The following is a 12,827-nucleotide window of genomic DNA, read 5'->3' as shown; positions in this document are numbered from 1 at the left end:
TCCTCATTGCACATAATGAATAAGACACAACAACTAATATGTCTTCAGATGCCTGAATCTGAAACTGATACTGTGTTACACTCCCCCTGCTAGTATATCAACCATGGCTCTTCCTTACACAGCAGGGAGTGAAGAAGGCAGTAAGAACTCCCTCTAAATCCTTTGTGGGTGTTCCATTATGCATTGAGAAATTCTCAGTCTCAGTGGCAGGGAGATATAAACAATAAGATTCCGGTCTTCAGATTTCCAGTAAAGTTACCTGACTTGTAATCACAGTATTATTCCTGCAGCAGAAAAATGATTGATTGTATCAGAAGAATATAGCAAGCACAAATTTATCCCAAATGGTCTATTTTGTACCTATGAACTTTTGGCTATCCTCTACTCTTATTTTATTACAAAAGGACAAAAGAAAAAGTCAGAATCACAGACAAATCTGCTGGCTTATTCTTCACTATCCATGCAGTACACTACTTGGAATACATTTAAAGTCATTTTGAGATTAAAGATAACACTTCAAAAGGCTCTTATAGCACTGAATCAACCATGAAGTACTCATTGCTTCCTGAGTCAATCTAGAGATGCTGATCAGTTCAGTCCTGGAGAATTGCATTAAAGGTCAAAGCCAAGAGCAATTAAGGGCTGCATGACAGGAAATAGAAGTGTCAACTTAAAAATATAATGCAAATCAGCTTCACACTTTCTGTGTCTTGTATTTCTTTGCTTCCTTCTCTAGATTCAGCTAAACACAGATTAAACAGAGTTGTTCAACATTTGACAGCAGTAGCTACCATGCACACAGAAGGGGAGAGCTTCCTCCTCACACACATTTACTCCTAGCTGAGGTAAAGCAATATTGTACTTTTTTTTTCCTCTTTATTTCCCTGTACTTTTGCTCTGTTTCCTCTTTCCTTGAGTGACACCTGAAAATGCTGCTACATTGGAAGTTTGGCATCATTTTGTAATATCTTTTCTTTCTTTATTCTTGTGTTTTTTGTATATCCAAACAGCCAAGAGAGAACACATTGCGCATTTTAGGTGAGGTTAATAAGTTAATTATCAAGTTAAAAATAGCTAAGATCTGTATCGTGTGTATAGATAATACACAAACACATAAGAATTTGAGTGTAAGAGTGTGAATCGCAGAATCGCAGAATAGCTGAGGCCTCTGGAGACTGTCCAGTCCAATCCCCCATCCAGTCTCTTCCAGGATGGAGACACTACAACCTCACTGGGCAACCTGTTACACTGTTCAATCACTCTCACAGTTTTTCTTACATTTAATAAGAATTTCTTGTATGTCAGTATGGGCCCACTTCCTCTGAGATGACAATGACACTTTCAGCCTCATTAAGCCTATGATATAAAAAAATTCATAGACCAAATTATGTGGTTAGGACTCTTCTAATTTACTTCAGAAATTGATATATTCAAGCTTTCTACTGTAAGCACAAAAGTCAAAGAGGTTTTTCTTAGACTCTTATTTAATACAATGATTTCAAAGCCGATGATCTAATAAAACAAACCCAAAAAATATTATAGGAATTACCAGAATTTGCTGTTACGCTTTCTAGGACATCTGCCATGTTTAGGCTTCCGTGACAGAGAAATATGAACAAAAATCCCCTTGAGGTAAAACCACATGCATTTTCTTAGTGCTAAATTGCCTTTACTAAAGTCTGGTAGGAGCTTATAAACCTGTAAAGAACTAGAACTGCCTTTAAAAAAAATGTCAGGTCTGCAAGACATCATCCCTTCATAAAAAGAACATGTGCATCCTAAAAATATGAGAAAAAATATGAGTTGTCGTTGTTGACTAGCAGAGTATTCTATTTGTCCTGTTGTTGAAATTTACTTGTACATTGAACAGTAACTGAATTTGCAAACTTGAACTACAAAATAGGAATATTCTTGCTTCTGCTTTTCCTCTGGAGAACAGAATCACAGAATCACAGATGAAGACTATAAACTTATAAATTTCTCTGATGCACACACAATGTGATTGTGACTCCACTACCAAAAGAGCCATTGCCACAGGTGGCAGCTGTGAGAGCTTAGAAGACAGAAAACCAAAATGTATTGAACTAAGCTTATTATCCTGAATTTCTAATGACTGGGTCATGGGTTTATTCAAGCTTGATACAAGAAATATGCTAAATTGTCTGTTTGGTGTCAAAGGAACTCAAAGATGGTGTACTTCCATACAGGAGACTCTCATCCCTCTCTCTTCAGATACATTTGTTAGGGTGAGCTCTTGCCCTCCTATATCTGGGCCCCATTATTACACCACATCATAAGGCCTCATTATGACATCACAACTGTAAGATTTCATTTGACTTGAATGTGGTATTCTCAATATAAACTTGGCTGTTGGCATTAATATATAAAAAATGCATAAAATCTGTAAATCATAGTTTCAAAGAAGTTTCTGGAGTATTAAAAAGTAAAAATGAATCAATGAGTACCATTGTCTACAGAAGGAAGGTTGTTTTCTGAGATGACTATTTTGTACATTGGAAGTCATAGAAATAAATATAGATTTGCTCAAACTCATAATCAACCAGAAATAAAAAGTCGTATTTTCCCAATATAATGTCAAGAAAAGGCTGAAGTCCAAACAATTGCAGTAATTCAGTAATGGCGCATTTCTCAGATAAAATAATAGAATCTACATCAATCATCAGATGCGCCAGAAATTAAGTCACTCTCACAACATGGCTTGAGAGGATCTATGTCTCCAGCTCTGGAAATAAATGCTTGTGCTTTCCCATGACATTAACAGTGTTTTCAGTAAATGTGGTATCTGATAGGCAACCACTATTTCTCGATAAGATTCTATTCAAGTGACATTACCTCACAATTTTTGCATATTTTTTGCTGTTTCATACTTCTTGAAATATGATAAATCTAAAGTTTCTATCAACTTGATATTCAAAGTAAATTAATTTAGTACTGTGATATGCACTAGCGAGAATGTCTTTTCATATCTTTCCAGATAACCTAGACCTGAATTTTCTCATCTTTAATATCAGAAACCTCTTTCTTTAGCCTCTCTTCTTGCACCCATTACTTATCCTTTTGTCTGCTGTAGACATAAGAAACAGATTATTCACATTATCTCTGTAGCACCTTCTTACAATTTAAAGACTTACTATGGCTCTACTTCACTGTATTCATCTTCACATTCACTAATTGAAGTTTTTCTGTTATTTATTTCCAGTTGTGTTCCCTAAACTATTGTTTTTGTTTATTACTTTCTTTAGCTGGTCTATACAGCTCTGAAGATGCAGTGACTGACATTAGGAACTAGCTCAAATGGGACCTTAAGCTTTATTCAGCCTAGTACATTGTTTTCTTTCTGCCTGAGTTCACCACATGGTGTTTATTGAAAAGGATTTTTTTATTTTTCTTGCCTCCAATTAGGCAAAACCATTCAAAGCATAGCTTCCAAAATACAGTAAGCTCTCCCAGTTTTATGTTCTCTAAAAACTTAAGTCTATTTTCTATTCTGTTATCCAGGTAACTAATGAAAATACTGAAGAGTACCAAAACTGAGTAACCCTGGCAAATCCTATTTGGTAAGTGCTTCTGTTTTCATAGTGAGCTATTGATTTCCTAACTAGTTTTGAAAACATGCCACACAAATTTCATGAAGACAGTACCTTTCTAGCTTTATTTATGAAGATGTCATACATGCCACTATCATTCTCCCATCCTTCTAGGGAATGCCCTAATGGATTTGAATGATTTTCTTGTTGTCTGTTTTGATCAGAGTGGAACATACATTAAAACGCAGATGCAGTCAGATACAGAGCTTGCTTTTGAAAATTTAATAGTTGTATGCTTGTCTTAGCTGCTCATGAGGTAAACAGAAAGAAATGCCTGGAAACTAGATGCAACAACCCACTGCCTGAAAGACCAGACAGTGATAGTAAAGAGAACCTTCTAAGGCAGATCAACAAATGTTTCATTATGATTTTGATCTACTCTTAGAAATTCTTGATGAAAAATTACATTTTTTTCCCTGCTGGATTTCCCAGGATGTATCACTGCTTATTTAAGTGTACTGTTCCTTTTGCTGCCATACATGCATTCTGCTTCTACCTGGTCTTTTTTTTTTTTAAATATATTTCATGTTACTAGAATAAGACCAGCATGCCACACATCTGGAGTGCAACTGTTTTTATTCTGATTTACAGCCTCAAAGGAGCTGTGTTGAAAGACACATAGCCTCTGCAGCATGTAGTGTTTCTGTCTCCTACTATGTGCTCACTTATGCTTGGAGCATAAGAACTGCATTACCCCAAACAAGCAGTCACGCAAATGTGCCATGGTAGGCACCATTTACTGAGTGAATGACTTTGAACATCACACTTCTTCCCCTGGCACTCAGAGGTATCGACAGTCTTTTAAAAAAGTTAGTTAATCTACAGACTTCTGTGTCTTTTTTTTTTCACTTGCAACTACTTTTGAGAAAATAGATCTTCAGCAAGATTACAATGACTTATCAAATGTTTTAAACAATATTTAAATCCATAGTAGTCTGTAGTTACATTTATCAATAATAACAGCTGAATTACCATCCTATTTAGTTATTATTTTACATGGTCAAAATCTGGAAAACATTTGATCAACATCTTTACTGTGTACTATCAGATCTTGGCTTGCAAGAGATGACCATTTAGTCCCCCAAAGATATCAAAATAATGAGACATCATATGTGCAAACAAACATGCCACTACATACACAGCCAGACAAACACACTGTCACTTCATGAATACAGTTTTTATTTCAGTAGTCACGTACACCACTGAAAATGTGTTCTAATAAGAAAAAACAATCAAAAAATGCATACAGCAATATCTTAAGAACAAAAATCTGCCTGCCTGTTTGACTTGCTATTAAAAGCTGAATCTCACTTTGTACATCTATTTAGAACTACACATTCAAAGCTATTAAAGAAACAAGTTACAAACACTTGGCAAAATCTGGCATTTTGTTTCAGACACTTGGAAATCCTGAAACATAGTTTAGCTGAAAATAAAAGATATGTTCATTAATTACTTGGGTTTTGCACAAAATAAAAAAAAAACCATGGAACTGAATTACTGCATGAGCAGCATTTGAGTGTGTGAGAGTAAATTAGCTCAGGCAATAAGCAGGGCATAGCAGAAGGTGGCAGCACCATTAAAATCTGCCAAAGTTCCAGCAGGTATTAATCACTGCCATTTCAGAAGAAGGAGCACTGTACCTACTGTAACATTGTTTTTTTTCTCTGAAATGCTTCTTATAAATCTCTTGGTTGGGACAGATACAGAGATTGCAAAATACAATAACTATTCTGTAACTATTATAAAACAGGAAATGAAGTTTTGAGATTTTTTTTTAATCAATGACAAGTTTTGTCCTACATTAAACTCCTTTTACACAGAGACTTCACATGTGCAGGCCTCGATTCCTCCACTCCTTGTAAATATATACTATTTTACTTAAAAGGGCACTTTATTGACAACAAGTACTTAAGTTTATAATAAACACATTTGCAGTACTGCCTTTTTTACTGGCCAGTTGGAAATTATGGACAGTATTCTGCAAAAAGATGACTAGTTTTATTCACTGAGCCCTATCTGAGTTTCCACTGATTTCTGTGAATTACTAATATATGTAAAGTTGCTTATATATTGTTTTGCTGGATCAGAATCTACCAGCACAGCAGTATTGTAACATGCCTTGCATACATGATCTTCTAAAACACAAATGTCAAGCACCGATAGACACTAACTAAAAGAACAATGAATCATCAATATTAAAACAATGGAGGGTAATAGCCTGTATGTGAAGAACTACAGATGACTAATGACCTGCCACTGTAGGGAAAAAAACTAAATATAGAGAAATTGTTTTTGCACGAGAAGGCAGTTTACCTCACAGTATAATGCTCAAATACTTATTGATGCAATGCAGATGACAAAGCATCAGGTAAGGTGACAAAGGCTGTTCAAATTTACATGATACAACAAGAAAATGAAACCTTAAAAAATCTACTTTTAAAAGTACCAGACAAAAATGATCAAATCCAAATTTGAATTACCTCTAAGTGGCTCTTACTTTTCCCTCAGGAATAGTTAAAAACATTTGTTTTCTACTACCTAGATTTCTTCCAAACACATTTCTAATCTAACCTGTCTCAATTGCCTGTATGTTCCTTGCAGGCTGTATGCATTTAAAGTGATTAGGGAATATTATTAATGGAAAGCTGTCTCAAGATAATGGCCTTCTGCTACTAGACAAATGCCACAATGACATTTTTTGAAGCAGGAGGGATATATCCAGTCACATTCTTCTGGTCTTGTGATTTCATTTCTATAATGCCAGACAATTAATGATGTTGATCCTTCCATAGCATAGCATCTGATGTGCCCTGCTCTAGGAAACGTCATGGACTATGCATGCTGATGACTCTAGTGGAAAATGCAGTTCTGGAGGAGATTTCTGCCTTGCAGAGCTCCCTTTACTACTGTCTGGATTTGGTTCCCAGTTGCAGCTCCTGTGATTCACAGTACCAGGCCAGGCAGAGTTAAAAGAAATGGTAGCTACCCTATGAAGCATGGTGTCAAATCAATTAGACTATTTGCTGCTGTGGTATTTTACCTTCTGAGGCTTTCATTTGTAAACTTCGCCTGATTAATGGAAAGGTGGAGCTCCTTTTCACTTTCACCATTAACTCATGCATCATACTAACAACCTCCTACAGCAATATTTCATGTAACTCTTGATAAATGTTTTCAAAGTAGTCAGTGGAGTCTTCATACAGATTACTGCTCTGAGATTTCTTAATGCATCTTTTAAATGTTTGTTTTTAGAGACATTGATCATGTTTAGGATTTCCACTCTGTTGTACTAATTGAAAGAAAACAACAACCAAAAAAAGCATCCTCAAAGCTAAGTAAATGAGAAGGACATGAAAACTGTTTGTTCTGCTAAGTGTGGACTTGCCATTTGATTTACTGTTCAGACAGTGATGAAAATCAGGAAGGAGTGAAGCACAGGGAGCTAGATTTTGCCAATTATTTTAATATGGCTTTGCTGCTGCAGCCACTGTGGCACTTACTTGAATAATGCAAGATGAGAACAATAAATGTTTCGCTGCTTTTAGGTGCCCAGGGGATGACTGCAGTGGGAGCTTTGATGATGGTGAAATTTCAAAAAACCCTATGAAGATGGAGCACGTAAGCTGGTCACATACCATAAACAGTTACAAAATACATCCAGATTGATGTATGCTTGCTTATAATCTTGTCATCGCACTGGATGCTTTAGAGTTATGAAAACTGACAGCACCTGAACATCTACTACAGAACAAACAGTGCAGTGGACCAAAAAGCAATTTTCCTTTCTCTTTACTAGTCCAAGAGTTAAGTGTGTGTGAGGTCTGAAGAAGGCGGAGATAAATGACATGCATAGGAAAAGGAGACGGAGAGGGGTTTTGACCTTTCATTGGACATCAGAAATAATCTGACATTTTCTTTGTCCATGCCTATCACTGACAAGACATTCAGAAACAAAACAAGAGGAAGCTTAACAACAGCACATCCCACGTGATAACGGAGTTTTGGAAGGTGTTTTGAAATCCTTACTGCCAAACAGAGATTATTCTGCTACAATATTTGTGCAAAATCTCTCCATTTTCTTCAGTAACAGCTTGGCATGCCAATCGAACTCTTAATTTTTAGATATTTAATACTGAATGATTTAACAACTCTTTGTAAACAGATACCAGTGATGAATTATATTACGTAAAACCCAAACTGAATTTTAGCAGATACAACAGGAACTTAGAAAGAAACTCATTGAAAATATGTTTTTTTTTTTTTTTAAGTTAGCAGATAGTTTTTCATGGTAAAACTGAATAAAACTAACCACTTAGAATTAAACTGCACCTGGATTAATTACAGTTGTTCAGAATTAAAATACGTATTTATTTGGAAAAACTATTCGCAGTATCCACTAGGTGGCACACAGCGACCGCTTTAAGGTCGTCTTATCTCCACAAAACCTCCCATTCATACAGCAGATAAAGAACTGCATTATTAATTTAGACCATTGCATCCACTCTACACCTAATATTTGTTTAGCCAGCTGTTTCCTCTAATCCTCCTTAAACGCTATTGATTGAAATCCTGAGTATATTCAGACTTTTTTTCCCCAAAGAACATTTTGTAACCTACAAATTACAAGCTACCTTTTCAAGTGCAGTACTGTATCCTACAGTTACTAACAGTGGAGACAGAATGTCTAATACTTCCTCACAAGCAACAGAAGCAGCTTGTAATATGAAAATGATTTCTTTTCCCCCTAAACTGTACTTTCCAGGGAGTTTTAAGTAATGAAATACACTGTCAGATTCACAATGAAATACAGAAATGCAAAATATTTCAAATTCCAAGAGTAGTTTAACCACTGCTTCAGTGCAACAGCAAATGAAAAACAGAAATTATTAATTTCACTCTTTAATCCTTGCACAGAATTGGAAAACCTTCAGTACATTTAAATATAAGTAATTACAAAGTCACTCTTCCTTTGAAGACTTCAATCACTTTTTAAGGTTGGTCAATATTATTTCATGACTGTTACTGAGGGGCTGGGAGGTTAAGTGACTTGATTAACTAAATATTGATACCAGTTCTTTTGGCTCCATACTGTGACATACAGTGAACAACAATATTTCATTTGCTCACATTTTAGCATAAAATAGAGAGACTGACAAGCTCTCAGTGCAGCAGAAAATGCTTTTCTTGCCCTATCACAAATCGTAAAAACAAAGGTGCACTGCAGCATGACACAGAAAGTCACCATCCTTTTCTGAAGCCTCTCTCCCACAACTCCAAACCTTCGTACTACCATATTTATTCTTCCTTTTTTTAGAAGTTGCTAGTTGTTTTAGCCTTACTAACTGAAAATGAGAGGAAACTGAACATTAGGTTTATAATGAAAGTATGCTTTGCTGTGAATTACACTGGCAGTCAAGTCTCTGAATAGGACACTGCTGCTACAGATAACACTTCTCTTCATAATGACATGGATGTTTTTTCTCTTTCTCCTTAGAATGTTCTTGAAGATTGGGAGATCTTATTAGGAAAATCGGCCTTTTGGCACATCTTCAGAGCAGACCAGGAGTGTCCTGATTATTACCTCGACAATTTTATTATTCAACTTGGAAAAGCTGCTCTTTACAAAATACATTTTATCTTTTTTTTGCTTTAACTGCTGTGTTTAAAAGCATCACAAATTAATCTTTTTCTTTCTCTTCTTTTCTACTTTTTTTTCTTCTTTCTATTTTCTCTTTTGTTCATGTTACTAACTTTAACACAGGTAAGTACATACAGGTTAGGTTCTCAACTTATGCATTCAGGGCAACTCCACTTAGCTGTGCTCTACAAGAATTGAAGATCTGCCATCATTAGATATGCAAAACCAAGGAAGCATGAGCTGTCTTTGTAGCACAAGGATTTGGCATTCTGTGTGACAATTGGTGGTGTGAGACTGATGACTCCTGGTTCTCTCTGGAGGAGAAACTAGTCATAATTTTCCTGTGTATGATGCATTTCTATACATTCTGTAAATGTTCAATCTTCAGACAGTGTTTACTGAGAGGGTGTGTATTAGTTACACAGACTTCTTGCACCTGTTTTCAGCTTGCCATATTTCTTAACATTTTCCTTAAAAAACAATAGGATTCTTTCCATATTTAAGCACTAAAACAGTCTTGCTAATCATTAATACAAACTCATAACTGTCAGTAATTCATAGGATTCTCCTGCACATGTCCAGGTTTGCATAGCCTCCTGCAGGAGTTGTATCGCTTTATGAAATCACGCAACATATACGGGACTATATTCTGACCTGAAAGATCCAAGCAGTAATTAATCTCCCTTTCTAATGATAACAATAAGCCTCCTTAATTTAAACCTGCAAATGCATTCCATCTAGACTTGCCACACAAGCTGTTGACCTATGAAAAACATTCTGATTGACACCTTTACAGGTATTTGACCAAGAAGCAAATAAACAGCCAGGAAGATGATAAAGTTATCGTAGTGGTGGGCTAGCTAACCTGTAGATAGCTACACATTCAAAATGCTGTGCGATCTGATCTATATGGATGAGTCAAGATACAGAAACCTGGGCCAAATGTTGCTCAGGCTTTCTCTGACAAAATAAATAAATAAATAGACAAATATGACTTCAGCATGTAATTTATCACTTCTTATCAAAATCTTTTTCCTTCCAACTGGAAGGTGTGCACTTTACACAAGTCCATTTTCAGCCCTTGAAATTCTTGCTCATTTTAGCGTCCTCCTGTTCTTGCATCCTAAAAACTTCTAAAAGCATCTAACAGGGTGGAGTAATCCTACAAGAAAGACAAATCCCTGTAAAATGTATAATCCCACACGAGGAAGCTGTAGAGCAGAGATATATAACTTTTGTATTTCAGACTGAATCTGCAGTTGCAATATGATCTCTCCTTTGGTAACACAGAGCACTTAAACACACCGAACTCAGCCAGTTTCAATTCGTCTTTCACCCTCTCCCCCCCTTAGCTGCCAAACTAGATTGCTCGAAAGTCCTTTCAGTACAGCCCCGCAGCTGATGCTATAGTTACTTACTGCATCCCCATCTGACTCAGAGCAATAAAGGAGCAAAAACCTTTCCCCGAAGTTTGATTATTTCTTTACCTTGTGTGGAGCTCCCGAGTCGAGATGCTCTCAGAACTCTCCAACAGTTTGAAACAGGACAGCGAAGTGCAGAGGAAGTTTATGGTGCTCACCTTAAGTTGGCGTGTGCGTGTGTATGCCTATGTCCCGAGTGTCTCTTTGTGGCTCTGGGTGGCAGAGGACCTGATTCAGGGAAGAGAGAGCCACTTTCTCACCGAGAGGAAAAGAAAAGCAACACGTCATAAGTTAAGTACGCCTCCAAGATGTCTTAATTACAGCTCAACGTGCTTTCCATTCAGACCCCAGGAATGAGAGGAAAAAATAAACCCACACACGCAATCTATCTCTCTCACTCACACACAGAGCGTCCCAGCACGCTGCTCTGTCCCGCCAGGTCCCTGCCCCAGCCTCCTTGCACCTCAGCTTCTGCCCTCCCAGAGCTGCACCTAAAAAAGCTCTGCACCACACAACAGTCCCGAGCTAAAAAAAAAAAAAGAAAAAAAAAAAAGTGTTCCTCATGAAGGGATCATTGAATTTAGGGTGTGGGACACCCTGAGAAACGTGATACTCCTGACCACTTGCCTCTGCTCGCTCGCAGCCCCCCCTCCTTATTTGCCCCCACCCTGCCATTAGCTCCGAGGGTGGGAACGTGGTGGTTTCGGACAGGGAGAAAGTGATGTGTGAAAGGTGGGGGTGTGCAGGGGTGGAAACAGCTGGACCTGACAGGATCCCCTTGTGCTTTTGTTTTACCTCAACTTCCCATTGAGCTATTAATCCAGGAACTGTGTCCGGCTTCTCTCATCACACCCCAATTACAGAGTGTGCCTTGCTCACAGAACTGGCATCACATAGCCCTCAGCTTCAGCAACTGCTGTCCCTGAGTATCCAAATCTCTTAACACCACCTCAAGTCAAATTGGTCCTCCATCACCAAAATCCCTGGATTGTGGTGCTCTTCACATCAGGAGACAAACAGCACTCCAAAATATTTGGCTAAAATCTACACAGTATTTGCCTCTAAGTCCCTAAATCCCATGGTATACAAAGCAAACATGTTAAACTTTGCCTCTTAAAACTCCAGACAAAAGTGTTGCAATTTCTTTGTTGCTAAATATGACAATAATAATAATAGAAAAGCTCCCCACTCCCTCCCCCCTCCCCCCCAAAAAAGGACAAGCCTTAGTGACACACTACTGCTTGGCAAATTGCAGCGCAGATAATGCTATCTACATTGAAGGCAAATATTGCTTCTTTTCCTTCACTTGAAAAAAATACGGTTCTTGATGCCTGATCCTCCAACAAGTAAGAAGTTTATGTACAATTTCTCAACTTATAAATTCTGCTAGATTAGAAAACCCAGGTAACCCAGGCAACTTGGTCTTGCAGATTCATTTCATCCCATTCTCCCCCTTTCTCAAATGCTAAATGGAAGCATGTAGCTGTGTTACTTCCACTGCAACTCTCTAACATCATTTTTCAGCCCAGACCCTGCTAGGCTTTTATCATTGTGGGTGTCAAACTCTCAGCCTGCACCATCAAAAGAGGCTGCAGCTCATCAATCCTCCCTGATCAGGAAATGCCAGAGCCTGCACATCCTGGTGCAAAAACACTCCTGACGCCGCTGGTTCTACCAGTCACCACTCAGGAGTCAACCACTGCTGTGTCTCATCAGCGACTACACAGTGGACCTCATTTAAAAACAATAATAATAATAATAATAAAAAGAAAGGAATTCTGCCTAGATATACGAAGGCACTTGTTCATGGTTGTTACTGAGGCATTTCAGTACTTAAATGGGGCTTATAAATGAGATGGAAGGCAACTGAAGATAGTGTTAGAACAAGGGGGAGTGGTTTTAAACTAAAAGAATGGAGATTTAGATTAGGGGAGATGAGGATGAAATTTTTTATTCAGAGGGTGATGAGACCCTGGCACAGCTGCCCTGAGAACTGTAGGTGCCCCATCCCTGGAGGCACCCAGGGCCAGGTTCAGTGGGGACCCTGGGCAACCTGCCCATGGCAGGGGGTTGGAGTTGGTGGCCTTTAAGGACCCTTCCGACCCAAGCCACTCCGTGATTCTGTGATAACATTAATACACATTCACAGTTCCCTGG

At 37.8% G+C, this 12,827-nt stretch overlaps 1 protein-coding gene and 1 long non-coding RNA gene across 4 annotated transcripts in view; one reads left to right on the top strand and one right to left on the bottom strand.

Moving 5' to 3' along the window:
* Window positions 1–11,157, bottom strand: part of HAPLN1 (hyaluronan and proteoglycan link protein 1) — a 66,170-nt gene extending 55,013 nt beyond the window's left edge. The window contains exon 1 of one of the 3 annotated variants that reach the window (XM_021381360.1): window positions 10,737–11,157. The gene's annotated coding sequence lies outside the window, so the exon portion shown is untranslated. The remainder of the gene's footprint in view (window positions 1–10,736) is intronic. The other 2 variants (XM_021381358.1, XM_021381359.1) reach the window with 2 other exon arrangements.
* Window positions 3,520–9,647, top strand: LOC110390154. The gene is made up of 3 exons (XR_002433602.1): window positions 3,520–3,578; window positions 7,157–7,229; window positions 9,106–9,647. It is a non-coding gene; the product is annotated as an uncharacterized LOC110390154 (long non-coding RNA).

Source organism: Numida meleagris, chromosome Z, assembly GCF_002078875.1.
Source record: "Numida meleagris isolate 19003 breed g44 Domestic line chromosome Z, NumMel1.0, whole genome shotgun sequence".
Lineage (NCBI taxonomy): Eukaryota > Metazoa > Chordata > Aves > Galliformes > Numididae > Numida > Numida meleagris.
This window is presented reverse-complemented; position numbering and strand designations above follow the sequence as displayed.